Source organism: Phaenicophaeus curvirostris, chromosome 1 (assembly GCF_032191515.1).
Source record: "Phaenicophaeus curvirostris isolate KB17595 chromosome 1, BPBGC_Pcur_1.0, whole genome shotgun sequence".
In the NCBI taxonomy this organism is placed as follows: domain Eukaryota; kingdom Metazoa; phylum Chordata; class Aves; order Cuculiformes; family Cuculidae; genus Phaenicophaeus; species Phaenicophaeus curvirostris.
Genome location: NC_091392.1, coordinates 128793507 through 128808758, shown reverse-complemented (window position 1 = coordinate 128808758; position 15252 = coordinate 128793507). Strand labels below are relative to the sequence as shown.

At 43.3% G+C, this 15252-nt stretch overlaps 1 protein-coding gene across 2 annotated transcripts in view; it reads left to right on the top strand.

Annotated features, from left to right (window-relative positions):
* The window catches only part of RAI2 (retinoic acid induced 2), a 47089-nt gene that overhangs the window by 2518 nt on the left and 29319 nt on the right, over positions 1–15252 (top strand). Inside the window, exon 1 of one of the 2 annotated variants that reach the window (XM_069874452.1) lies at positions 35–215. The exons of the other annotated variant lie outside the window; for it this stretch is intronic. The gene's annotated coding sequence lies outside the window, so the exon portion shown is untranslated. Of the gene's footprint in view, positions 1–34; positions 216–15252 lie in introns of those variants that run through there. 2 annotated transcript variants of the gene reach the window in all.

The following is a 15252-nucleotide window of genomic DNA, read 5'->3' as shown; positions in this document are numbered from 1 at the left end:
AGCAGCCTCACAACAATTACTCAGTCTCTAATCCTATCCCTCCTCTAATCCAGTCATTCCTGCTGCTAATCAAATTGCCCGGCATTGCTTGAGTGGTGTTTGGCTGTGTGCTCGCTCCCGTGTCGGCGCGTCTACGTCAAGGCAGGGGAGCGGTGGCAGTGAAGATGGGCTGAGTATCACCAGCACTTCAGGACAGAAACTGTCTGTCACTTGAGGTTTGTAAAATCTGTGGCACCAGAGGAGCACAGTGTGATTTAGAAATACAAATCGTAGCTAGAGGGTAAATTGCAACATCACAGAAAAATGGCCGGAAAATGGCACCTCGGGCGTTCCTGCACAGCCAACTGTGTGCACATCGGGAGGGAACGGAGGTGGAAGGGTGCAGCTCCCTCGGCGTAACAACAGCATTCTTATTTTAGCATGGAAGACAGCCAAAGATAAGGAGTGGTTGTCATCCGACTGGTTGGAGGATGGAAAAAAAAAACAAAAACCAAAAAAAAAAGGAAAAGAAGAGCTGTGTGGAAATAGAAATATTTTGATATAGGTACTAAGGGAAAAGAAAGCAGATGAGCTTGTAAGTGATGGACTAGCTACATAATGCTGGCAGTACAAGATTTCTCCCATAAAATCCAGAATGATCCTAATTAAGCCCAGACCCTGTTAAATGACACATGGCTTTATTTGTTTCAGATGTTTCTAGGTCCTAGAGATGGGGCCAAATGTGAAGAGTTTGATGTGGCAGATAGTTTAACCTCAATTACTTCTACATAAATCACGTGATTGTTATAGGAGCTGAGTACATCTGATGGGTGCTCTGGAGCTGCTGATAAATATAAATATATGTATTTTTTAAAATATCCCATGAAAAATCTGTCAGTTCAGGCGAGGCTTTGAGGGAAAGGGATGACCATCCTCTCTGCAGGCAGGAGGATGGGGATGGATGCAGAAGTTGCTGTGGTGCAGTGTGCCCACCAGTCTGTATGCACAGGCAGCTGAAATGGTGGCTTTGTAGAGCAGGCAGCTGGAGAAAGGGAAGCAAAATGGGAGCTGACAAATACTCTTGTTATAAAACTGTGATGGATGAATGATTTATGGCGGTACTTGCTTTTTATTTTATTTTATCTTATTTTATTTTATTTTATTTTGAGCAGAAGGAGTTGGTTGGTGATGTGCTAGCCACAAATGGCTTTGTTTTGAGATCAGACTGTGCTGGGTTGCGTCTCCGGAAACGGCATCTACAGAATAACAATACAGTAAAACATTTTTCAGCCTTGCTGTTTCATAGCCTGTCTTCAGAAGGAAAAAGTTTTCCTTATTTTTTGTTCATAGCCCTAGGTCTAAATTCTCTCGGTGGACGCTAGGTTTCAGAAAGGTGGTGGCTGTACAAGCGGTCCTAGGGTGTGGAGGATCATTATTAACCTGTCTTGATTCTCCTCAGGAATTTCCATTCCTGGGTATGCAATATTGCCCATCCTTCCCAGGGCACTGAGTAACTTCATAAATAGGCCACTCTGTGGAGGAGCTACTCTGCCTTGTGATTTAATGTTGCTTGTTAGTTCTGGCTTTCCCTTTTTTCCCCCCAACGAGGTCTATCTGTGCTGTCCTTTAATGTGCTGGCCAGTGTTGTAACATAGGGGTGGGTGAGTTTACAAGGTTGTGTCTGTGGGATTTTGCTAGTCCTGTAGTGGGCAGGTGTCCTAGGGGACCACTGTGGCAGCCACTGCTCTACACTCAAGTACTGGCTTTGGATGTGAGTGACTGGACTTCTCTGAGCTGGGCTTGTTTCCAGTACCCTTTTAATTTTACTAGTTAATAGGCTAGGTAGTTATTTGGAAATACAGCTTCATCACATCAGATGTGGGGCTAAATGTTCTCAAGAAATGGCCTGGGCCAGGTCTCCTGTCTCCTTCGCCCTCCTCAGAAAAAAAGTGTCCTTCAGCTTAGTCACTTCCAGGTCCCTGTGTTGCTTGGACTACTCTTAAAGCAGTGAGAGAGCAGCTACTGTAGCAGAAGGGAGGTGGCTGCTGTTGGCTTGAAGGGCAAGTTGGGCTAGGGTTTGGGTTCCCCCACCCCCACAGAGATCTCAGAACAAGCCCCAGGACTGACCAGGTCCATAAATGTCTTATTACCTTATTATATTAGAGCCAGTGATTGGCGGTGAACTCTGATGGAACAGAGAGGGGAAGGAAATTTGCCACAACACTTCACTGCATTTCCATGAGGCCATTGAAGGCAGGCCACCCCCCTGAACAACCTGAGCTGTAGCTCCAAATTCAGTTGATCAGGCTAGTTGTGAAGAACAATCTCTCCTCCAACGTCTGTGTGTGCTTCAACCTTTCAATTATTTCTCTGTGTTTATTGTGGCATTGAAACAAAGAGGTGGGAGAAGTGCGGTGGCCACCAGGACAGCCAAGAGGACAACAACTCTCTCCTACCCCAGCAGACGGCGTGCTTCTCGCAGCAAAGCCAGGTTATTTGGAGGAGTGCAGGTCTTGCATTCCAGAGAAAAATAATTCGTTAATGGCCAGAGAATAATCACTTTACTCCAAAAAACCTCTCCAGCTGCATTGCACCAACTGTTCTTTTTCAGTCTCTGAATCCTTAATGACAGCAGCAGCTAATTTCTCTTTCTCTGTTTTTCTAGCTGCAATGTCCTATTTTCTCTGAGTTTATTGAGAAAATAATAGAAGTCATTACATAGCTACTTGTCACCTTTCAGAGCAGAAAACTTCTCCTTTGTTGAATGGCCAAGTTAGTTACTTGGTGACTGACTCAGACAATAGCAACTTTTTATAGCTCATCAGTTATTCATCTGTGCTTCCTGAATCAACTAATTAGCTAGAAGAGTGTTACCTGACTTTCAGTCCATGAATATCAGAAGATGGTGAATAAACCAGTTGCAAGCAGTATAACAGCAGCACACGTGCATTTTGTTGCATGTAAGCAACAAACCAAAAATATAAGATCAAGAGTGGTAAAGTAAGAAGTATGTATTCATTTTGTTGGGTTTTTTTTTTTTAAATTTCGTTGTCTTTGAAAGCATGTGACAATACTACATAAATAGTTCCTTGTTTAAAAAAAATAATTAGATGGTCCTTTGGTTAAAGAAAAGATATTGAGGAGCATTGAACAGATGAGAATGAAAGATGTGGAAAAGTATGTGAAATGTGAAGTATTTTTGTGTGTGTACGATAGGCTTCTTTTCTGGTTTTTGGTGATGGATCACTTGCCGTAGAGCTGGATCCACACAAGGCCACTGCAAACCAAACAGGAAGGGCAACTTGTTGTTTTTTAATTAGAATGTTCCTAACCAAGCAGTCAGGCATCACTGTCTGAATAATAGATGCTCTCATCTCCAGCCTTGGTGATGGAGCTAGAGATGAAGAGGCAGCTCTTGGCCAGGAGGTCTGTCCTGCAGAAAGGTGGGGGAGGATGACTCTGTGGCTGAGCCTTGCTTTCCAGGCTCTGGGATGCTGAGAGGATGCCAGAAGGAAGCAGGAACAAAGGTACAGGCATATGGTTTTGTATTTTTTTTTCCCAAAAAAAGCGTTGTGTACTTCCCAGGGAAGAAAATGAGAAGGATCATTCATTGTTTGGAAGAATTTTTTGTGTGTTACTGTCTTGGGCAGCTGTCTTTAGGGGCCATAGTTATTGTGCCAAGCCCGTCACTGTGTAAAATGACTGTCCTTAAGGGAAAGTTTTCCACAAGCCCTGTCAGAAAGCAGTTGGATCAGAGGGCTTCACACAGAAGATCAGTAGAAGCAGCCTTGGAGGATCTCCTGGTGAGACAGTAAAGGGTCCCTTTGGCATAGGATGCTTTACACTGAAGAGAGCATGTGGTGTGTAGGTATAAATAAATATAGACGAACACACGCACATGCACATGTACTTGCACAAGCGCAGCCCAGAAGAAGGAGTATACAGGGAAGACTCTTGCTATTGTAGACATGATGTGCTGTTAATTCATCTCTGGTCTCTGGGGGATGAACGGAGTTACCTCTTGCTGTTTTACTACAGGAGGACCTAGGTATGGCTAGGGTGGATTCACAAGACTTGCATGATGGAAGAAACTGGGCTCTGCAGTATGGCCCTTCTGTGTTGTACATGCACGATACATGAAAGAATGGTGCTCTCTCATGGGGCTGGTGGTGCTGAACTTGGTATCTTGGATCTCCCTCCACCGTAGTACCTAAGTGGCTCTGAAGTATGTTGAAGGCTGCTTGGTCAAACTCCATTTGGACTGGAACCGAAGTAATGTTGCTAGGTGGAAGAAAGCAGTTGCATGGAGTTGCATTTCCCCATTCATTGAGGGAACGCATCTGCCTTTGGTCTGGGTTTGCCATTTAGGTCCTTTGGTGGTTTTTCATTTTTTTTGAATGCTCAGGTAGCAGCTGTAGGTCCTCACATGTATGTTTAGTCATGAAACCCTCAGTTGTCTTTTAGGATACATTCCGGCTGTCACCACAGCTTTCTGCCTTCTAAAAAGGGTTATTAAATTGATAGGAGTAGCCCCGGATAGCGTCAGAGCTACAGAGAAGAAAGAAAATGAAAGCAGCATGTGGCTGTGTGGCATGAAGCCCCATGTTCATAGCATGTAACCATGGAGCTGTGCTATGACCATCCCAGAGGGACCTAGTATAACCTCCCACCTGAAACAGTTAAGTCAAAAGAAGAGGTGGATGCCATTGATCATGAACAGGCTCCAGACATCTTAGATTTGGTTTGGTTACTGGAGAGGCTGGTCAACACTCTTTCTTCCTATTTGCTTTCTAGTGGAACTGAAGAGCTCTTTCCTTTGAAGCATAAAGGCCCAGATATTTTTGGACCCGGTGCTTCTGAAGCCACTTTTCTTGAGAAGAGGTGCCACTGCATTTCCAAGGAACTGAGGTTCTCAAGCTAGCAATGTTTTATTTTTAAAAAGGAAGGAGGTGTTTTTATTAGAGTTTCCTGTTTTGAACTCTTTGGTTGAAGGGTATGAAGTGGTCAGAGCTGGGAGAGTTATCATTTCGATCAAGGTTGTCACTTTGTATTTTCGCATTTGTATACGTAGCATGCATCTATGAATTATTTTCATGTTTATATTGAATATTTTGATTTGTGCTTTTTTTTTTTTTTCAGTTCTATTTAAGGCTGCTACTTTAAGGAAGATTAAATAAGGTTTCCTGTCAGGAATGGTTTAGATATAGCTGGTCCTGCCTGGGGCTGAGGGATGGGCTAGGCGACTTCTCAAGGTCTTTTTCAGGACCTTTTCTGTGGTTCTAGGCAGTTACCCAGCAAAAGAAATTTGTAATAGGTCGTGCTGTTTATGCTGATAGCATTTTGCTATAGCACTTAATGTGGATATTTGTTTGAAAAGGAAATAATAGCTATTTGTAGCTTAGTTACTGCTGCTGCATCAGACAAACGTTTCTTAAAATTCAAGAGGAAAGCAACTGATGTTTCATTTTTAGACTAGCATCATTGTATGGCTTTGATTAATTTTTCCAGGAGCTTTGTGTTTTTTATATCTGTTTAAGTGTATTAACATTTTAAAAGGTCAAAGGTAAGCTTTAAAATGGACGCCAAATTAAGATGGATGGGAGGAAAATGACATTTGCTTCTTGTTACTGCACATTGTTTGATTTTGACCAAAGGCAAAAACAAAACAAAGAACACACCCCCCCCCCCCCATACACACATATGCATGTACGCATGTATGCGTGCACAGGCAGACAGATAGACATGTTCTCACCACCTGCCTTGCCTGCACACCTGGTCCAGGAAAATCTTATTCATCTAGGCAGATCATCATGCTAACAAAATCAGTAGTCCAATGTCTTTATTTCCAGGCAGCTTAAGTATTCCTTTGCAAAGTATTTCATTTAACTAATGCAAGTGGACTCCATAAATAAAAGTAGCTAAAATATTTCTATTAGGAAAACACAGGTAATGGGAAGCATAACCAAGTTATCGTTTCCTGCTTTTGCTGGGTTTGAGATGATGATTTCATCAGGGAAGAGACTGTACCCTTATTCCTCTTCATGTGGTTCCTGGCCTGCTGAGTCCTTCTGAAAACAGAAAGTACAGTGGGAATGAAGCCTTTGGTTCTAGTGAGAATGGTGGCCAGTCCTGGCTGAAAGCAGGGCTTTAGAGGACTCACTCAGCATACAACTCTGGTTTTGGAGAAAGCAGCATAGCTTGAGGGAAGAATCTGATTTATGTCCACCATCTCCACTCTTGCCTTGATATGATGATGGGAAGTTAGGCTGGCAATGCACCCTGGGCCTCAGAAATCACAGCCACTCACTCTTTCAAGGGACCCAGAGCCTGTCTTTGTGGATGTTCCACAAGACAGATTCACTCCCATCACTTTATGGCACTTACTAATCCAAGGTTTAGAAAAAAAGGGGGAAAAAAACCCTGAAATTTCTTCAAATCCTTCCATTATAGTGGCTGGTGGTTGATCAGTGAGGATTTGGGCTACCTCCTGCATCAGCCTCCAGTTGCCTCAGCCCCATACTGTACCATCCCTACCCTGGGCGGACCACAGGGGCTGTGCCGCCCTGGAAAGTCAGGATCAGTTTTGACTTTAGGTTATTGTTCAAATTTTTAGTAGACAATTGTAAATTGTTACAGCTGTGAGAGATTCAAGGTGGTCACTTCATCCAGACCTGGGCACTGAGTGTGAGGTTACTCCTCAGGTCTGTGGGCGGTTTGGGCTTTCTCCTTGAGGTGTGCATGCTCTTCCTCCCCCCTGAAGACAGGCTGAAGTGTTCCCTGAAGCACTGAAGAGGGAAGAAGTTTCCGCGCAGACAGCTGACCCCTCTCCCTCGGAGGCAGAGACATTGGTGCCTCAGAGAGGAGTGTGCATCTTGTGGTGACTGGGGCAATGTGGTCACATCTCTCCTCAGGCTTCTCCAACAGTTTTCTTCTGTAGCCTGTGGCTTAATCTCTAAGGGTATAGTTCTTTTATTTTTATTTTTTTAACCTTGGTTTAGAATCATGGAATAGTTAGGGTTGGAAGGGACCTTAAAGATCATCTAGTTCCAACCCCCACCACCATGGGCAAAGACATCCTACTAGATCAGGTTACCCAAGGCCCCATCCAACCTGACCTTGAACATCTCTGGGGATGGGGCATCCACAACTTCCCTTGGCAACCTGTTCCAGTGTCTCACCACTCCGACGGTGAAGAAATTTTTCCTAATGTGTAGTCTAAATGCGCCCTTTTCCAGTTCCCTGCCATCCTATCACCACAAGCCTTTATGAATAGTCCCTCTCCAGCTTTCTTGTAGGCTCCTTTCAGGTATTTGAAGGTCGTTAGAAGATCTTCTCGGAGCCTTCTCTTCTCCAGGCTGAACAACCCCAATTCTCTCAGCCTGTCTTCATATAGAAGGTGCTCCAGCCCTCTGATCATCTTTGTAGCCCTACTCTGGACCTGTTCCAACAGGAGTTGTTCCAATAGCTCCATATCCTTGTTACATTGAGGATTCCAGAACTGGGCACAGTACTCCAGATGAGGTCTCACAAGAGAGAAATAGAGGGGCAGAATCACCTCCCTTGCCCTGCTGGCCACGCTTCTTTTGATGCAGCCCTGGATACCCTTGGCCTTCTGGGCTGCAAGCGCACACTGCCAGCTCATGTCGAGCTTCTCATCCACCAGCACCTCCAAGTCCGTCCGTCTCTACAGGGCAGCTCTCAGTCACATTATTCCCCATTGTGTACTGAAAACAGGGATTGCCCCAACCCAGGTGCAGGACCTTGCACTTGGCCCTGTTGAACCTCATGAGGTTTTCACAGGTCCACTTCTCCATCCTGTCCAGGTTTCTTGAGACCAGAATTGTCTCTTCCCATAACCAGGGGCCAAATACCGACCTCACCCACTGCCAGTTCACAGTGGTGTTGGGTGTTAGTAGAATGCAACTTTGTCCCGTTATCACTGAGGCTACTCAGGTGTGTAAGCTGTAACCGGGCAGCCAATAACGAGGAAAAGGCAATGCTGCTGTTGCCGTAGCTGTGCCTACCCAGCACGCAGCATGCCAGTCCCACTCCACAGGGGAAAGCAGGAAGATGCTCCTTGGGGTCCCTGAGCTGGGTGGCTACCCGGAGTGAAGTATCTCAGTGGGGAGGGCGAGGGCTGGCAGTGGCTTCCTCAAGGGGTAAAGCTACAATGCTCAACCCTGCCCCTGCCTGCTACAACCCTCAGCCCTGCGATATGTCTGAGGTTAGGTTAAAGGATGGTAAAATCCCGTGCTCCCTCCCTACAAAGCAGTCAAATGCTCAAAACACTTTGTTCCAGTGTGAAAATGTATATTTCATTTCAAACCGAATGGGTTCTTTCAAGGCTTCGCTGCCCTCCAAGTGGAACAAACAGAACAGTTTTTTGTTTTTTTCTTTAATGAATAAAAATGAAAAAAATAGTTCTTAAATTGCTCAACCAAACACTTCTCTTTAATTTTTTTTTTTTTCCAGCCTGGCTACCATAGCAAACAATTTCATTATTTGCATAGCTCTAATTGCAGTCATTAAACAAACACAGCAAACGCCGACCCTTCACAGAGCCTCATCACAACCCCACAGCCAACTTGGTCTGTATTTTGTCAGCAGAGAGGGAGATGAGAGCAGCTTTGTGCTGGAGTGAAAAAAAATTATTGACTCTCTCTCCCCAAACCGATACACTGTCAGTTTAGAGCTAGAATAATTTTGCCCATCCTCTTGCTAGCAGGCTGAGGGATACCACCATATTTTGAATCGGGTACAGTTTAAAAAACATTTGGATTTTGAATGTCTTGTTCATATGTTGCTCTTAAGATGCAGCCTCTAATGCTGTTACAATATTCACACGCAGGGCTGATATTCTGTTAGTTATAACAAAAGTAACATAAAGGGCTGAGAATCAAGCATCTACATTTTTCTTTTTGTATTGTCAGGATGGCAGGTACTCAAAGACAGGGTTAAGGAAAATTTTATCTGACTGCAGTTCCATCAAATAGAAATAAACAATTTTTGGGGCATTTTAAAATGACATTTATTTATAGCAGGTAGCACACAGGCGGCTGCTATTTCTCAGCGTGCTGGAAGAATGTTTTCCAGATGGTGCTTACTGTTTATGCTTTTATTCACTTCACTTGAACACAGCAGCACTCTACACAAAACATGGAAAATTGGAAAATAAAAACAATTATGTTTTTACAAAGTACCACGTGATTTGCTGAAATGTTGTGGTTGACTGATGAGCGATGCTTGGAGGCCGTATGGAGGATCACACTTTTCACAGAAACCCTGCGCCTGAGTCCCCAGATGGGTAGTGGGCATGGCCCTGGCTTGAGACGGACTTGCCTTTCTCTGCTGAAAAAATGGATTTGAGCAGGGCAGCTAATTCTACCCCTGTGTGTGTGCCTCTCCTGCCTCCCTTTTCCCTCACAGAGATTTGGGTGAATTTAGGAAAGGAGTTATAATGTCAATATTTCTGTTGGCGTTTCTGCGGCTGTGCAGCTCCAAGGTGGGAGAGATGTGAGACAAAGCATCTTGTAAGCCTCGCCTGTGCTATCGTGTTCCTTCAGCTTCTAATCTCAGTGAAAAATCACGTATTAAGGCCTTTGGCTGATCCAGCTGAAAGCAATAGCAGAAGTCAGGACTGTTATCCAAAAGAACTGGCGTGATCCATGATTTCAGTTGGTTACAGTGGTGAAAATAGATATCCAAATAGTGGGCATGCTCCTGCAGGCTTTTGTTAGGCAGCCTCTGCAGCACTACTCGCACAAAACATTTTCAGACTGGAAGCTTTAAATAAATGGCTCTGGAATCAAGATTTTTTTTCATTAAAAATAGTTCAAAAAACATTGAAAGCAGTTGTAATTTGTTCAATTTTGTTTAAAAAAACCAGCAAAAAGGCAATCATAAAAATGGATATCAAATATTTTTTAAAGGCAGCGTATGTGTGTTTTATATATATAAAAGAAATAAGTATTTCTGGCTTTTATTAAAAAAAGAAAAGGAAGAGGAAAACGACAAAACCTGCAGCGCTTCAGGACAATTTTTCAAACAGCAAAAACCATATCAAGTTTAAACTTTTGAATGGGACACAATTATTTCTTTGTAAACACAAGCCTTCAGAGTCCTTTGAAATCTAGTTTAAAGCCAGCAATACTTTTAGTGAAATTAAATTTCAAGAAATTAATGTATAAACAGTTGTTCAACCGGTTTTAGGGATTTCTTCGCTAAATGGGCAGTGCTGCATGGTGCTTAGATTTCTCTCCCTTGCCCGTTACCCAAGAGACAGCCCTTTTCCAAGCAGAATTCTTGCTACATCAGCTCCACGCTGTTTATCTTTCGTTGCTCCCTTGGCAGTTATTATTTCTTAATGTGTTAATTGTAGTTCTTGGACCCTCACGTGTGAGTGTGTGTAATGTTCACGGTAATGATGCCGACACGTTCTCTAGTTCCTGGAATCGCAGAGAGAAAACCTTACATATGATCTGGGCATAGCGCATCCAGTAAGAGAAACCAATTGGAAGAATTCAAATAGCATAAAAAGAATAAAATGAGTAATTAGGGAGAGTAGGCATTGGATTAGGGCAGGGGTTTTTTTTGCTTACTCAATTATGATTCCTTCTATGGCTCTTGCTTTGTGTGATATATATTTTTTTTAATTAAAACTTGAATTATGTCACTTGCTTTCCACCTTTTAGCAGTATTTCACAGTAAATTCATTCCTAATAGCAAGTAGTCAGGGGTAAGGAATGGCTTTGCTGAGCAATGAAGTCTGTTAATTATTAAAAAGAAACCTATGGATTTAAAACAAATTGGACCTCATTAAACCTAGGTCTGTTTCCACACAGACCAGATGAAACGAAAAAGCCCATCTACAAGCACGGAAAATAGCACTTTTTAGCTAACACATCCCTAGCAGAGATGTGCCTGGGTTAGCGTGGGGTCCATTCCCTCTTTTGCTTCATGTTAGATATCCTCAGTCTCTGATCTCAATTCAAAACCTGTGGCTTTCTTGCATCTTTTCCATTTTTTTTTCCAGCTCTCCTGCAACACTTGGCCACCCCTGGTGATGCCACCCAAGCCCACATACACGCAGGAGTCCCACCTTGCTCCTGGAGGTGGCTGCTGCCATCAGCAGCTGGTGTCCACATGGCCAGCTGTGGGTAACTGGCCATGTGGGTAGTTACCCAGGTGGTAACTACTTGGCCACCCCTGGGTGGGTAACCCAGGTCCTGGATGACCCTGGTGCCAAGCCCAGGTAAAGAGGTTGGCTGGTCCAGTTGTAGTGGCCTGGAAACACAGGAAAACTCTTTTTCTCTTCCTTTGTTTTGGAGAGGAGGGAGATCTTTGACTTCCACTGTGGGGCTCTTGCCATGTACAGGCTGACAAACTCTGTAGGCTGGTTCTACTTGTTTATAGAACTGGGGGTTTTTTTGTTTGTTTTAGTCTGTTTTGTTATGCAAAATTGGCTGTGACTCTTAAGTTTTTTGTACTTAGAGTTTTTCTGTGGTACTTGACTGAAAATCCAGAAGGCTGCAGCAATTGTTGGAGACCATATACTCAAACCTATGTAACTGTGGCATATTTTAACCTGCTTTTCTGAACTTTTTGGAGGCAATAGGTGAGTGAGTCCACAAGAGAATCCTAATAAGGGTAGTGAAAGATGGCCTGTGATGAGCCTTTTAATTGCATGTTCACAGGCATGCCATGTATGGGCTTTGCTGTCTTGCTGAGACATCCCCCAGATCTTCTCTGGCATTACAGGCAGTGACACACTCACACTGGGAGAAGAAACGCCCATTCTGCTGGCGAGAAATCAGCAATAACATTTTGACATCTGTGCAACAGTTTAAAATGAATTATTCAGCACATAGATTGTGCTGTTTGAGCAGCCAGCACATCTCTGCCCATTTACTACTGTCAGTCCATGGTGGAGATACCATTGGTGCCAGTGGGAACTGAGCACATGGACTGGGGGTAGGTTTTGGCCCATAGCCTGGAACAGCATTTGACAGCACCCCTGCAGAATATGATAGGAATAATCTGCTTTACCACCAGCAAAAGACTGAAAGACAATGTGTTGTCTGTTTCTTCTCTTAGAGTATTTTGAAGACATGCAGGAAAAAAAACACCTTAAGAATTAAAGAAATCATTAGTCGTATGATTGTTGAGTTCTGCTTTGAAGAGCGAGATTTGTCTGTAATTTTGATGAAATCAATGCATGGCATATGATGCTACAGAAGCCTTGAGCATCTATTGCCTGCTGGGAGTAGACACAGAACACAAAGTGGCAGCAGGTCCAGGGCAGTCTCCAGTTTCTGCCAAGTCAGAGGGTTAAAGCAAAGTAGTCGCTAATTCCTGTCAGCAAAGAAAATTCATGAGATTCATGAAGCAAGCAGCATCTGACCTGGAATAACAAGCCAAACTGTTGTAAGAATGCAGTGTGGGGAACTGCACATGTGCAACTGAGAGGAAACATAGATCAGCCAAACACCAGTGAAACCAGGTCTGCTCAAGATAGACAGTCAGGAGAGAAAGTGAACATCTATCTTGTGTTTATCTTCCTAATTCAGGAAGGTCATCTGATTTAAACCAGTGTATGTACTGTGAGAATCTAAAGTCTGTTATTTCACAGAATGCCTGTTCCCTGTAGCTGCATTTTAAATATAAAACGCAGAACACAGTATGGAAATGTTCTGTGCCTTGGGTTATTGTCCATAGGATGTTAGGACAAAACTGGGAGAAGACTCATACATAACACTTCAGTGTGCAGCAGTATCCTCTGCCCATCATTGTTCACGTTTTTCAGGTGGCTAACTAAAAATTCAGCCTGCCCCAATTTCTACCTGCTCTTCCATTTATATGTAACAAATAATAGCCTACAGTGAAAGTAGCCTAGTGCTGTACTTATAAAGGCAAGATATATTATCCAGGTAACTGTAAAACAAATGGCTAGTATACATTCAAGTTCTTGTACAGGAAAACCTATCTATTGAGAAAAGACACTTATGCACAAAATGAAAGTTAAGCAAATCCTTATGTCCCACTGAAGTCAGTAGAATTTAAGCATATAGTTAAATCTTACATGCAATAAGGGCATATGCTCTGATAGTAACAACATAGCTGTAAGATTTTTGAACCCCTGTGTGTGTGTATAGTTTTATTTTTGAGTCTCCAAGGGGTTTGTAATTAGCAGAAAGAAGTGAAATCATGATAAATACCATGCAGTTCTGGAAACTCAGGTGCAGTGCTTCAGCAGGAGGTGGGGCATGGCTTCCTCAGCTGGTCCTTGACAACAGCAGTTCTACAGCTGCTGCTGCTGCTGCAGCTGAATGTGAGCTGGAGTTGGCATCCACACTGCAGTCAGCACTATCCGGGTGTGGGTGTGCGGCATTTTCATAGTAACTGAAAGTCAATTTTAGCTTTTGCAGGGCTGCTGTCACCAAAGTGCCTGAACCTTCCTGCCGTCTTTCATCCGCTCACCATCACTGCGCTCCCCTGGGGCAAGCGGATATTATCCCCCTTGGGCATGGAGTAGAAGAGGCACAGAGAGATGTCAAGCCCGATTTTAATAGTTATTTTCATGTCCGCATATGCAGAGACATCTCTGGGGGGCTGTTTCAGGACCTTCTGTCTGCATAGTTTGGACCCTGTGTGCTGTTACAAACCTGGCTCAGAGTGGCTCGCTCCGCCTCGCATGGAAAGCTCGCCAGCTAGGACGTAAACATGCATCTTAGGAGCAGAGGAATATACCTTACTAGTGTTGGTGTGGGGTAGCAAGGGGAGGGGGCTTGTGCAGAAGCCCCCCCCAAAAAAAAACAGGGAGGAGGGTAAATAGTCAAAGTAATATATGTATGAGGGCAAAGAAGGCTCTTCGGTAATATATGTACAAGAGTGAAGCATGTGTGTAGCTTGTGAGCGTCCATTTATTAGTGATACAGTTGCTCTGTGCTGGTATAAATAAAACCTTAATAGTACATGATACCAGCCTGCGATTGCTTCCTTTTCTTCCACATCCCCTTGTGAGGATGTGTGTATATTCGTGCAGCTGTGCACTGTACACAGTGTATATGTTCTGTGGCTGCTTACATAAGAAAGGGACAGTAAAATCGTTTTGCAGCTTGTTACCTCCCATGTGATTTTTCCAAGCGTTTCTAAAAGGATCTTTGATACGCATTGCTCTCTCACGTGTACAAAATAACTGACGTTGTTTTTCTTCCTTTTGCTGAGCCATATTAATCCTTAAAATGGCTTCTGAGCAGGCATTCCTAGGTACAGCGTAGCATCTGCAGCCTGATGGGTTAGCAACAACAACAACAACAACAACAACAAAAGGTTCTCCTTCATTTCTTTTATATGCACATTGTGCAGCTTTTCAAACAGTGCATCAAACACAGCCGGCTGGAAATTTCCAGGCCCATTTCCTGCCTGGTGCATGCTCATAAAGCAAGATTGTCTGGACGGTCTGTAGCTGCAGTACTGCAGAAAGTCAATAAAGAGCTGACCACCTCAGCTCTATCAAAAGCAGTTGAGAAGCCCTGCCTCATCTGCCTTATTAAAACCACGCTTGACTCCTGCAGAGAAACCTAGCTGGGAACCTTGAAGAGGAGGGATAAAAAAGGAGACTGGAATTGCTGTGAGTATTCTTACAGCTAGGTCTTGCAGTAAGGTTAAAGAGTGTTTATTGTAAAATAAACCAAAAAGGCAGCTTCATTAAAGCAAGGAAAATGCCTACGTTTAATGCGATGAACTTCTGACTCTCTCACATACAGTATGGCACAGAGATGAGATGATCAGTTATTGCAGCAATGAGTAGATTTAAATAGTTCCCTAATGGATTTGTCTTTTGAATTTAAATATGTATATGCCTCTATATATATATGTGCATGTGTGTATATACTTAATCCTTCCAAGAGAAGGTATGATGTAGAAGTAGATGCAAGAAAGAGAATTTATATTGCAAAAGCTATTTTAGTATGTGTTTGAGAGGATGTTTTTTCTTTTTTCCTTTCCCTTATTTAAGAGTAATTGATTGAATGTTTGCCAGGCTTTCAGTAGTATCTACTGGGAATTCCCACCCCCACCTTCCCTGGGCCTGCCAGCTTTTTCTCACCTTAAAATGAAAAAAGAAAGAACTTTAACAGAAAGATCATTGCTTCAGCTTAATATTGTAAGATTTCAGAGATTGAATTTTCTGATAGTAATGAAATGAACCCTGAGTTGTGCCATGAATTTGATTGCACGTAATTTGATTTTTGAGATGCTCAACAAAGCTATCCC